Source organism: Panulirus ornatus, chromosome 13 (genome assembly GCF_036320965.1).
Source record: "Panulirus ornatus isolate Po-2019 chromosome 13, ASM3632096v1, whole genome shotgun sequence".
Classification (NCBI taxonomy): Eukaryota; Metazoa; Arthropoda; class Malacostraca; order Decapoda; family Palinuridae; genus Panulirus; species Panulirus ornatus.
In genome coordinates, this window is record NC_092236.1 from 45122468 (window position 1) to 45136604 (window position 14137).

The 14137-nt window shown below is 38.9% G+C and overlaps 1 long non-coding RNA gene across 2 annotated transcripts in view; it reads right to left on the bottom strand.

Moving 5' to 3' along the window:
• Positions 1-10537, bottom strand: part of LOC139752827 (uncharacterized) — a 149665-nt gene extending 139128 nt beyond the window's left edge. For both annotated transcript variants that reach the window (XR_011713592.1, XR_011713591.1), the window contains exon 1: positions 10234-10537. This is a non-coding gene — a long non-coding RNA (uncharacterized lncRNA). The remainder of the gene's footprint in view (positions 1-10233) is intronic.
• Positions 10538-14137: the final 3600 nt, after the last annotated feature.

Consider the following 14137-nt stretch of genomic DNA (forward strand, 5'->3'; position numbering starts at 1 on the left):
CAGACATATACATATATATACATATACATAATTCATACTTGCTGCCTTTATTCATTCGTCGCCACCCCACCAAGCATGAATTGAAACCCCCCTACCCCGCATACGCGCTAGGTAGCGCTAGGAAGAGACAACAAAGGCCACATTCGTTAACGCTCAGTCACTAGCTGTTATGTATAATCCAAAGAAACCACAGCTCCCTTTCCACATCTAGGCCCCACAAAACCTTCCATGGTTTACCCCGGACTCTTCACATGCCCTAGTTCAATCCATTGACGGCACGTCGACCCCGGTATACCACATCGTTCCAATTCACTCCATTCCTTGCACGCCTTTCACCTTCCTGTATGTTGAGGCCCCGATCGCTCAAAATCTTTTACACTCCATCCTTCCACCTCCAATTTGGTTCCCCACTTCTCGTTCCCTCCACCTCTGACACATATATCCTTTTTGTCAATCTTTCCTCACACATTCTCTCCATGTGACCATACCATTTCAATACACCCTCTTCTGCTCTCTCAACCAAACTTTTCTTATTACCACACATATCTCTTACCCTTTCATTACTTACTCGATCAAACCACCTCACACTACATATTGTACTCAAACATCTCATTTCCAACACATTCACACTCCGCCGCACAACCCTATCTATAGCCCATGCCTCGCAACCGTGTAACATTGTCGGGACCACTACTCCTTCAAACATGCCCATTTTTGCATTAAAACGTAAAATATCCTTTAGTAATTTTGTTTCAAAAAGTTCCATATAAAGATTACTTAGTGCAGGTGAAAGAGGGTTACCCATTGCCATACCAAATTTTTGAGCATAATAATCTCCATTAAATTGAAATACACAGTCTTTTATACACAATTTTATCAGTTCAATGAAATCATAATTTGAAACAGGTAAATAAATATCATCCAAGACATCAAATAAATACTCTAAAAGGTCATCAACTGGAACTTTAGTGAAAAGTGAGGAAACATCAAAGCTAACTAGTTTAAAATCAAAATTAAGATTGATATTCTTTAGCTTGTTGACTAAATCTACATTGTTCATGATATTAGAATTTGATATCTTACCCACTAAAGGGCTTAATAAAGAAACTAACCATTTTGACAATTTGGTTTAGGTATATAGATGATGTTCTTTGTGTTTGGCCAACAAATGAAAATTTACAAATTTTTCTCCCCTTATTTAACAATTTAGTACCTTCCATCAAATTTACTGTAGAAAATGAAAATAATGGTATGTTACCATTTTTAGATTGCATGATACATAGACAAGGAAACAAGTTTAAGTTCAGCATATACAGAAAACCCACCAATGTATGTTCATATATTCATTGTTACTCATCTCAACATGACAGAGTTAAATCATCATCATTTCAATCTATGTTCCTTTGGGCATTACGTATTTGCAGTCCAGAGTTTATTGATGATGAGTTTGAGAAGATATATTCTATTGGATCCAAGTTAAAGCACCCTGGATCTTTCATTGATAAATCCTTTAAGTTAGCAAAGAAATCATTTTATAGAGTTGAGCCGAAACCTCCCATTGACACCAAGAATCTTTTAGTTCTCCCTTTTAATGATAATTTCACTTTGCTTCCCATGATGCTTAAACCCTTCAATGTAAATGTTGCCTTTAGCAACAATAATACTATAAAGAATATCTTAATCAGGAATTCACGAGAAAATTCACTTGGATGCATCTATAAAGTGCCTTGTGGAAAATGTGATAAATTTTATGTTGGTCAGACTGGTAAGGATCTTTCTGTTAGACTTAAGCAACATAAATATAGTATAAGAACGGGACAAGAATCAAATGCCTTGTTTAATCACGTTAAAAACTATGATCGATGTATTGACTGGAGTAACGCCATCTCGGTTATTAACTCTAACTCTATTACCAAGAGAAATATCATTGAATCTTCTATTATTAAATACACAAATAATTACAATCTTAATATTTGTGATGGTCTATACAATTCAGATAGCTTTATTGATGATAGAATTTGTAAAATGATAAGTTTATGAAAGCTCGTTGTATGTTTTGGACAATAATTATTAACTCTAACTCTGTTACCAAGAGAAATATCATTGAATCTTCTATTATCAAATACACAAAGAATTATAATCTTAATATTAGTGATGGCCTATACAAATTAGATAACTTTATTGTATCAAATTTGTAAAATGATTAGTTTATAAACGCTCGTTGTTTGTTTTGGACAATCATGTTACCAAATGGCGTCCTAGCTTCGTCTCTTCGATGTATATCAACTGACTTATATTTCTCTCTTGTGTCTCCCCTGATGATGTAATTATTACACGAAAGTGCACTTGGGAACCTTATCGTGTTTCATTCTCCTCGTGGACTCATAGGAATATCTTGATCACGCGCAAAATTGTGACCCATCCCAATATATATATATATATATATATATATATATATATATATATATATATATATATATATATAGCTAAAGCTAGAGACTGAGTGTGAACGAATGGGGCCTTTGTTGTCTTTTCCTAGCGCTACCTCGCACACATGAGGGGGGAGGGGGATGGTATTCCATGTGTGGCGAGATGGCGATGGGAATGAATAAAGGCAGACAGTGTGAATTGTGTGCATGGGTATATATGTATGTGTCTGTGTGTGTATATATATGTGTACATTGAGATGTACAGGTATGTATATTTGCGTGTGTGGACGTGTATGTATATACATGTGTATGGGGGTGGGTTGGGCCATTTCTTTCGTCTGTTACCTTGCGCTACCTCGCAAACGCGGTAGACAGCGACAAAGCAAAATAAAATAATAAGAATAATAATAAAAAGAAAAAAAATGTATATATATATATGTATATATATATATATATATATATATATATACATTTATATATATATATATATATATATATATATATATATATATATATATATATATATATATATATATATATATATATATATATATTGTTCGCACACATACATTCTCTGAATATCATGTATAATGCACCGAAACCACAGCTACCTATTCACAACCAGCCTCACAGATCTTTCTATAGTTTCCCTCTGCCGTTTAACAGGCCCTAGTTCAGTCCATCTGACTGCGTGTTTTTACCTATCGTTCCAATTCACTCTAACCCGTCCACGTCTTTCACCTTCCTGCATTTTGAAGCCCCAGTCACTCCATCCTTCCATCTCCAATTTGGTGTCCTTCTTCTTGTTCCCTCCACCTCTGACAGATATATCCTCACTCATTCTCTCTAATTGTTCACACCAATTCAGCATAACCTCTTCTCAACCACACTTTTTTATTGCCACACATCTCTCTTACCCTTTTATCACTTATTCTATCAAACCACGTCACATTATATGTTGTCCTTAGATACTTCCCTTCTATCACATCCAACCTCGTCCTAACATCTTTATCTATAGCCCAGGCCTTGCACCCATTTAACATTTTAAGGATTGCTATACCTTTAAACATATACATTTTTGCCCTCCCAGACAACGACCTCTATTTCCACACATTCGTCAGTGCTTCCAGAACCTTCGCCCCCTTGCCCACCCTATGACTCACTCCCGCTTCTCTGGTAAAAGTCACTGCCATGTCCACTACAAAATATCTAAAAAAAAAAAAAAGAAATTAGCATGCTCCAATTTTTCTCGATTCACTCTTACACTCCTACTAATCTGTTCTTCAACCTGATAAACCTAATAACCTTGTTTTTATTCACATTGCTCTCAACTTTCTTCCTTCACATACCTCCAAATTCAGTCACCATATTCTGCAGTTTCCCTCTTAAATCAGCCACAAACAACAATTGGCTCGCTAGGGCCCCTCATCCCTTGCAGACTGCATACTATCTCGTCTCTCCAAGACTCTTGCATTTACCTCCCTCATCAACCCACACATAAACAAATTTAACAGCCATGGTGACAACACAAAACTGCCGCAGCACAACCTTCTCTTGCTACCACTCACTCCCCTCTCTTCCCATTCGTACACATACCTTACTTCCTTGATAAAAGCTTCTCACTGCTTCTAGTAGCTTTTTTTCTCACACCGTATAACCTTAGACATTTCAAAAGGCATTTCCATTAACCTTGTTGTATGCTTACTGCAGATCCATAAATGCCACATACAGATCCTTCTGTTTCCCTAAGTGTTTCTCACACTTGCAGAGTAAAGCAAACATCTAGGCTACATGTCCTGTAACATGTCTGATACTACAGTGTATCTTCCCTGGGTGAAGTTCTGTACCCTCTCAATCTCTATTTTTCCATACAGCTTACCAGATACTCTCAAAAGTTCACACTGTAGTTTGAATACTCACCTTTATTCCTCTTGCCTTTATACATTGGCACTAAACATGCATGCCGCAAATCTTTACCCATCTCGCTATGATCCACACATGCAATGAAAATCTTAACCAATGAAGAACACAGTCACCCCATTTCTAAAGAAATTCAACTGCACTGCCATCCACTTCAGCCGCCTTGCCACATTTCGTCTTACGTAGGGCATTCAAGACCTCCCCTCTCTCCAGTAAACAACACTTCATTACTCGCTCACTTCGCATATCATCCCAACCCAAATATCATAAATTTCCCACCCTATCATCAAACACATTCAACAGTCTTTCAAAACACCACTTCATCTTCTCACTTCATCACTATCTGTTACAACTTCTCCATTTGTCCCATTCACCAGTGCTACTATCAGTTCTCTTGTTTTTTGTACACTATTAGCCGCTTTCTAAAACAATTTATCCTTTTCTAAAGTTTACTGCTACTTGCTCACTCCAACTCTCATTGGTCTCCTTTTCATCACCTGCAACTATCGCTTTCTTTCGTATTTCTTTCAATCTTCACTCCTTCCCTGTAAGTGCCGTCCATGTACACCTCTTTTTTCATTCACTAGCAGCTTCACTTCTTCACTACCCTTTCTAACGCACCCACATACCATCCTACGCATGCTACATGCATCTCTTTCACATTCTTCACCCACTCCCCGTTTCATTTACTCTATTTTGCCATTCTACACTTTTCTCCTGGTAATTCTTCACATCTCTTTTCCAAGCTCACTTACTCTCGTCACTATCTTCTCCCTTGGAAAGTTCTTTTCTCAGATTTTTTTTTTCAAATCCTCACCCTCAACTGCCACATTACTCACACTGGCATCTAAATCACCCATCCCTAATACCCTGTCTCGCGCATCAAAACTGCTGACACACTTACTTAGCTGCTCCCAAAACACTTATCTCTCATAATCTTTCTTCTTATGGCCAAATGCATAAACAGCAATAATCACTCCTCTCGCCATCCACTTTCAGTTTTACCGACATTAGTCTGGAGTTTATTTCCTTTCACTCCTACATATATATATATATATATATATATATATATATATATATATATATATATATATATATATATATCTTGCAAACTGCATTTTTCTTTACAATAAAAGGAAAAACATCGAGCCACACAAAGAATATTCACTGTGCATCTCATAATCCTCTTACATTGTAAGCTCACGAGCCAGGGACGTCTTGTCAAGGTTGGAAATGTGTGTAAAGCACTGTCACGTGGGTGGTACTGTGGGGAGGTGGTGAAGTAAGATCATTGATCGTGTGGGGACAAAACTGTTGACAAGGTCTGAAGCCCCGACTTACATTGCTGCTAACTTATGCATAGTTTTGAAAGGGAGACATACTCTCGGCCTTCGAGTGCTCGTGTGCTGTTGATATCTCGGGAACACATGGTCGATGATTCTCTTGATACCTCAAGAACAGTGGCGTAATGGTTATCTTCTTTGTCTTTCAAATATCCTTCTTGCTATCCTGGGAACAGTGGTTCGATAAATATCTATCTATTTTTTCTCTGAGATGGTTCTTTGACATCTTGGGAACAGTAGGTTGATAGATACTGTTTTTCATTTACTCTCAGATGGTTCTCTTCACATCTTAGGAACAGCAGGTGAAAGAACATGTGTCTTCCTCCTTTCCTCATATGGGAATATTGATATTTGTGGAGACTTGGTGTGATTAATACTTTCTCCTTTGTCTTTCAGAGGACTTTCTCGATATCTTAGGAATACTGAGTTGATCGGTATTGTTCTTCCTTGTGTCTCAGAGGCGTTCTTGGTCTCCATGGAATAGTTGCGTGAATATCTGTCTTCATTGACTGTGAAATGGTCATCATGATTCTAGCCATGAAGCTATGCCATGTAATCAACATGCAACTCATGACTTGGTTTGGTATATCCTAATAATTCAGAAATTCAAAACCAACACAATATACATGTACGGAAAATTAGAGTTCCAAAGAATTATGTTTAAACTTTTCATCACTCGGAGAATTGTAAGGTTTTCAAGGATGATGAAGGTAAGAGTCATGCACACAAGACAATAGATCGTCATTGCTTGATTTCTGTTTTCGATTCTGAGAGGAATACCGGTTTTATTAATAAGCATCTTTTTTCATTATACCACCACTGCAGTTACCACCGTTGGTCATGAGCAAAAGAATCACCTGATTGTGAAATAGAGATAAAGAATGGGCAAAATGGCCTTTCACATTATACTTAGAAGTAAAAGAATGGCGTCTGGTCTGCACAACATGTCTTAGTAATGACAATGTCTTCCAGGGTAAAGATGTTAACGAAGAGGAGCTTTGTGAAGATATACAAACCAGTATTACTACAAAGAAACGACTTCATATTCGTATTCCGCGAGTGCCGCAGAAGGCGACTAAAGGGGGCCGGAGCTGGTGGATTGCTCATTTTCCTCAAAGGCTCGGACTGGAGTGTCTGAATGTGTGTGGATGTAACCAAGATGAGAAGAAAGGAGATAGGTGGGATGTTTGATGAAAGAAACCTAGTTGCTCTGGGGCTGAGTGAAACGAAGCTCGAGGGGAGAGTTGAAGAGTGGTTTGGAAACATCTTGGGAGTTAAGTCATGGGTTGGTGAGAGGACAAGAGCTAAGGAAGGAACAGCACTGCTTCTGAAGCAGGAGTTGTGGAAATGTGTGATAGAGTACAAGAAAGTAAATTCCAGATTGGGGATGGTAAAACTGAAAGTGGACGGCAAGAGATGGATGAATTATATTGGTGTTTATGCATCTGATCATGAGAAGAAAGATCATGAAAGGCAAGTGTTTTGGGGGCAGATGAGTGAGTGTCAGCAGTTTTGTTGCACGAGACCTAGTACTAGTGATAGACGATTTGAATTTGAAGGTGAGTAATGTGGCAGTTGAGGGAGCATTGGTGCGCATGGGGCATTCAGTTTTATGAATGGAAGCTGTGATGAGCTTGTGGAGTTGAAAGACTATTTGGAAATATCTGGTTTAAAGAGAGAGATATTCATAAGTATGTGTATGTGAGTAGGAGAGATGGTCAAAGCTCATTATTAGATATGCGTGTAAAAGAGACACTTTTGTATATGAATGAGCTAAGTGGGGCAGCTGGTGGGGTGTCTGACCACTATCTTGAGGAGGCGAAGATCTGTAAATGTTTCTAAAAAAGAGGAGATAGTGTCGGGGAAAAGAGAGTGGAGAGAGTAAGTGAGTTTGGAAAGGAGACATGTATGAAGAAATACCAGGAAAGATTGTGTACAGAATGGGAAAAGGTGAGAGCAAACGAAGTGAGGGGATGGATGAAGAATGGAATGTATTTGGGGAATGTGCAAGAGATACATGTGGCATAAGAAAGTTGGGAAGTGAGCAGATAAGAAAGTGTATTGAGTGGTGGGATGAAGTAACATTGTTAGTGAAAGAGAAAAGAGATGCATTTGGGCGGTATATGAAAGGAGAGTGCAAATGACCGGGAGATTTATAAGAGAAAGAGGCAAGAGGTCAAGATGAAGATGCAGGGGCTTTTGATCAAAATGGGAGCAACTGAGAGTTAGAGTGAGCGAATATCATTAAACTTTACGGAGATGATGATGATGTTTTGGAAAGATGTAAATGATGTGTGAAATACAAAAGATCAAATAGGAACATCTATGAAGGTGGCAAAAGGGAAAGTGATAAGTAATGATGGTGTGAGGAAGAGATGGAATGAGTATATTGAGGGATTATTGAATGTGTTTGATGATAGAGTTGCAGATGTAGGGTATTTTGGTAGGGGTATGCAAAGTAAGGGAGTTAGAGAGAGTGGTTTGGTGAAGAGAGATGAGGTAGTGAAAGCCTAACGGAAAATGAAATGCGGCAAGGTGGCGGGACTGTATGGTATTGCAGTTGAACTTATCAAGAAATGGAGTGACTATACAGTTGATTGGTTGGTAAGGGTATTCATTGTATGTATGGATCATGGTGAAGTGTCTAAGCATTAGAAGAATGCATGTATAGTGCCAATATGTAAAGGGAAACGAGATGAGGTAAGTTCAAACAACACAGGCATATGTTTCTTGAGAATACCTGGAAAATTGCCTGTGAGGGTATAGTTTTAGAGGGTAACGGCATGTGCAGGGCACTGAATTGGAGTGAAGCAGTGTCTTTTCAGATGTAGTAGATGATGTGTGGATCAGGTGTTTGCTTTAAAGAATGTATGCAAGAAATACTTAGAAAAACAGATGGATTTGTATGCGGCATTTATGGATCTGGAAAAGGTATATGACAGGGTTGATAGAAACGCTTTCTGGAAGTTCTTAAGGTTATGTGGAGTAGGAGGTAAGCAGCTAGAAGCAGAGAAGTTTTTATCAAGGGTGTAAGGCTTGTGTACGAGTAGGGAGAGAGGAGAGTAATTGGTGCCTAGTGAAGGTTAACCTGCAGCAGGGGTGTGAGATGTCACCATGGTTGTTCAATTTGATTATGAATGGGGTGGTGAGAGAGGTAAATGCAAGAGTCTTGGAGAGAGGAGTGAGTATGCAGTCTATTGGGGGGTGAGGGTCCGGGAAGTGATTGGTTGTTGTTCGCTAATGATACAGCACTGGTTGCCGATTCGAGTGAGAAATTGCAGAAATTGGTGACTGAGTTAGAAGAGTGTGTGGAGGGAGAAAGTTGAGAGTAAATGTGAAGAAAAGGAATGTTATTAGGTTCAGCAGGGTTGAAGGCCAAGTAAGTTGGGATGTAAGTTTGAATGGAGAAAGATTGGAGCAAGTGAAGTGTTTCAGATATCTAGGAGTGGACTTGGCATCGAATGGAACCACTGAGGGGAAAGTGAGTCATAGGGTGGGCGAGGGGGCGAAGTTTCTGGGAGTAATGAAGAATGTGTGAAAAGAGAAAACTTGATCTCGGAGAGCAGAATTTTGTATGTTTGAAGGAATAGTAGTTCCAACAATGTTATATGGTTGCGAGGCATTGGCTATAGATAGGGTCGTGCAAAAGGTGGTATGTGTTAGAAATGAAATATTTGAGGACAATATGTGGTGTTAGGTGGTTTGATCGAGTAAGTAATGAAAGGGTAAGAGAGATGTGGGTTATGAAGATAGTGTGGTTAAGAGTACAGAAGAATATGGTGAGAATGAGTGAGGAAAGGTTGACAAAGAGGATAAATGTATCAAACGTGGATGGAAGAAATGCAACCGGGCGACCAAATTAGAGGTGGAAAGATGGAGTGAAAAGATTTTTAGCGATCGGGGCCTGAACATGCGGAAAGGTGAAATACGTGCACGGAATAGAGTGAATTGGAACAATGCAGTATACTGGGGTCAACATACCTGACCCCAGGGCATGTAAAACGTCCAGAGTAAACCATGGAATTGTCTGTGGTGCCTGAATGTGGGTGGGGAGCTGTGGTTTTTGTTCATTACACATGACATCTCGTGTATGGATGTGGGCGGATGTGGCTTTTCATCGTCTGTTTTTTTTTTGCGCTACCTCACTGATGCAGGGGGTGGCGATGTGTTTTCTGTGGGGCGGTGTGGCGCCGTAAATAGAGGAAAACGAGTGTACTGGTAACTGTGAATCAGGGTGCATTACCCCACGCGTTGGAACACTATCTAATAAGTTTAAACCTACAAATTTTATTAAAGTATCAACAATATATGTGTCATGTTATACAACAAATCAGAATACGTATGTACTGTAATTAGTAAGTTCTATCAATCAAATTTTAATAACTATGGTTTGTAATTCTAGAAACTGTAGTTTCTTAAATCTTAACACAAATTGCACATCATGTAACACTGATAATTGACTATCACCATACCATATCGTTACACTATTCAGTGGTATTATCATAATTTTAATCCTAACTTCAGCCCTAAAAGTAACTTACTTCGTTGGCTCCTGCAGATGAACCTCACAGAGTCCAGCAATGAATAACACGTCATTCACACCAACGATGGCCTTTATAGTTGCTTCCACATGCAGCGCTCCGACAGCACATAAACAGAAAAACCAGAACTCGGAGGCAGTGCCCCTCCACCGCTGCGTCCTGTTGTAGCCTATCACAAGAGGTGCTTGGTCGGTTACCCCATTGAACCGATCAGTCTCCTCCTTGCATGGTGTTGCTTTCTAATGGTTCCAGATCGTCATCGTCGTGGAATCGTTATGAATATCACGACTGGCGTGGTAGCACATCTGCACACACTAGGAGTCACTGATGAAATGGCCGATCACTCGGATGTGAAGCAGGAACGCCCGTGGAAGTCGAAACACTAAACCACAAGAGCCGAACTCGATTCGATACGTTCAGACCACAATATTCGAAATCTATTACTATTTTTCCATTTTCTAACCAACTACCTTGTACATTATCAATTAATATGCTATCTGTCATACTGTTTCACTCAAAACAAAGGATACAACTGAAGAATTGACTGTATAACTTAAAGTTCCATCAAGCTAGAATTTCTAAAGTCGAATGTAATAACTATGAATCACGTAAAGCCGTTCAAACTAAAGCATGAATTTCAAACACAAGCTATAGAATTATGAAAATAAGAGACAGTGAGTTTCGTAGATATGTCATTTTTCCCATTTCTTAACTTAAAATCTCTAGCGTATTAAAGGACTATATCTATCAATGATATTTTGAGTCGATAATTTCTGGTGTGCATAACCCTGATTTAACCTGGTAATTGTCTACCCCTGAAAACGAAGGCGGTACGAATATACATTAACGATCTAAGTCGTTACTTATCATATCAGATTACGCATTATCATCTCGTAATTAGAAATATTTCTTTTTAAACCCCATGTGGAACAACATGAGATGATGCACACAGCTTAGGCGCAATATAGAATTCCTCCTCAGCAATCACACAACAATTTCCTTTCAGATGCATACATTTACTAATTATAAATTATTTATAATAAACAATACGGTACCAAATCGAAGTAATAGATTCAACTGCTCATACACAGAATACTGTAAGAAAGACATCCGCCATCAAACAAAACAAACAAAACCAAACACTGAGCCAATGATAATTGTCTCAGTGAAATTATCGTTTTAATGATTCAAAGAGGAAGTATGAATATGTATGTGTATGTGTATATATATATATATATATATATATATATATATATATATATATATATATATATATATATATATATATTTTTTATTTTTTTGCTTTGTCGCTGTCTCCCGCATTTGCGAGGTAGCGCAAGGAAACAGAAGAAACAAATGGCCCAACCCACCCCCATACACATGTATATACACACACGTTCACACACGCAAACCTACACACCCATACGTCTCAATGTACACATATATATACACACACAGACACATACATATATACCCATGCACACAATTCACACTGCCTGCCTTTATTCATTCCCATCGCCACCTCGCCACACATGGAATACCATCCCCTCCCCCTCATGTGTGCGAGGTAGCACTAGGAAAAGATAACAAAGGCCTCATTCGTTCACACTCAGTCTCCAGCTGTCATGCAATAATGCCCGAAACCACAGCTCCCTTTCCACATCCAGGTCCCACACAACTAATATATATATATATATATATATATATATATATATATATATATATATATATATATATATATATATATATATATATATATATATATATATAATACATACATACATATATATATATATGTGTGTGTGTGTGTGTGTGTGTGTGTGTGTGTGTGTTTGTGTGTGTGTGTGCATCTAGGCAGCAGATCTCTCAAACATGTTTCATTGAACATATAACAGTTTCTTGCTGATGTTCTCAACGTGTCTAACCTTTCTCCTATACCGCTCAGGCAGATTACCAATAAGCTGGCGAGAGTTCATGGCAAGGGAAGGATCAGACTCAAGTAGGAACCAGTGGTGTAATACTGGTTGCTATCGTCTCCCCGATTCGTCGTCTCTCACTTCATTACTCAATTGGCAGCTTCTCTCGAAGATACAGAGTATTTTCTTTTTCTGGGTTCTGTTACCAGCTATTTTTTTTTTGGAGGAGGAGGAGTCTTCCAAGAAGACTGTGGAGGAGGTTTGTAAGAAGACCTTGTAGTAATTTCATTGTTTCTTTAAGGTCTCTGTTCCAACATGGTGTATATTTCTTCTCTATCTTCCCAACAGTTTCGTAACTACAGCTTTATCATTACGTTCCCTGTATGATTTCAGTTACCTGCATCTCCCTGACTTATCATCTATTTCAAGAAAAGTTATCACGTTTTTCTGCGAGACAGTTCTGATTCTCTTTATCAACATTTCCTCTTACAGTCTTTACCTACTGATCTCTTAGTCCCAAGTGTACGTACGTCTGTGTCTGTGGCCAGCAGTATGGGATTAGAGCCTAGAAGTTTCACTGCATGACCGTATCATTCATTCATTAGACGAAGTTATGAAGTATTGAGAAAAAGAGAACATACAGCCCACGAACCTTCCTGGTGTTGTACGAGACGATAAGTAGAATGAGGACCAGGGTATGGAGGTTTGCCTAGAAATCATCGCCTCCTTTATGACTCTTCATAATCAAGAACAAGAGCGTTGCCAATTTTTCCCCAAAGGGTCAACCGTCTGTTCCTTACATTACCTCGCTTAGTCGAGAATAAGCGAGCAGGTGTGTATACACACACACACACACACACACACACACACACACATTCACCATCAGCAGAAGTGAATGAGGGAAAATACTTGCGAGTAATAATCTCTGATGACCTATAACCAAGCAAGCAGTGCAGAAAAATAAACAGTAAAAAGTTAATCGTTCGTCGTCATTTTGAGTATTGTATTCCTTTTTGGTCATCCCACCTGGAATAAAGATAAAGACAGGACAGCCGGAGTACATCGTCGAGCTATCGAAATAATTCCCGGACAGATAGATATATTCTACTTGAGCCAACTAAACGGCTTATGGCTATTTGTTGCTCGAATTCAGATAGTAAACACTAGCAAAGGCGTAGATGCTCAATCGAAGAAACTGCTTAATCCTTTTTCGGTTGAGGTAATGGATACAAAGTTGTGGGAAAACATTTCATTTCGTGTGAGGCGAATTAGTTTTTTTTACAGCATTGCTAGGAAAGAGTCCTGAGGTCACCCAGGACCTTTGGAAAAGTTCTGCAGCACATGGCTGCGCTAATTACGGTAGCAGAAAAATGTATATATATATATATATATATATATTTACACGAACAAAGTGCATAGGAATACGCACCTTCATAGAACATACAAACCTCCAACAGCCAGGATCGAACCCGGGACCCCTATGTCACGGGCGGGAAAGCTACCGCTAGGCTATGGGCCTGGGATTACTGAATTCCGCCAGCTCGAGATTACACCATGAGTAAAGTCATCTTCGGTGTCGTTGTATCACTGGGAGCACAGTCTCATCAGAGAACTTCTCACTCCAAAGGAGTCAACATTTACCTGCCACTGGAAGTAGCGCAGTCTTCTGTTAGAAAGGACTCTTTCATAGAAATTGGTCTTTGTGTAATGATAGTTAAATGAAGTTATACATCATGAAACTAGACTGCCTTCGTCTCCTCTTCCTCCACCTTGTGTACTTCTCTATGTAAAAGCTATTTTTCCTGCATCAAGTGTTTCTAGCATAGAAATCTATGAGACTTCGATTTCTGCTCTGCAAATGGTTCTGCGTTATCATTTGCTTGGTCATATCCTTTTCCCTCGTCCACATACTCTATTTCAGAATTGATTCATTGTAAAGTATAGAACTATTTTTCTTTTGTTCATTTACAGTTCCTTCCCTCTGGTGA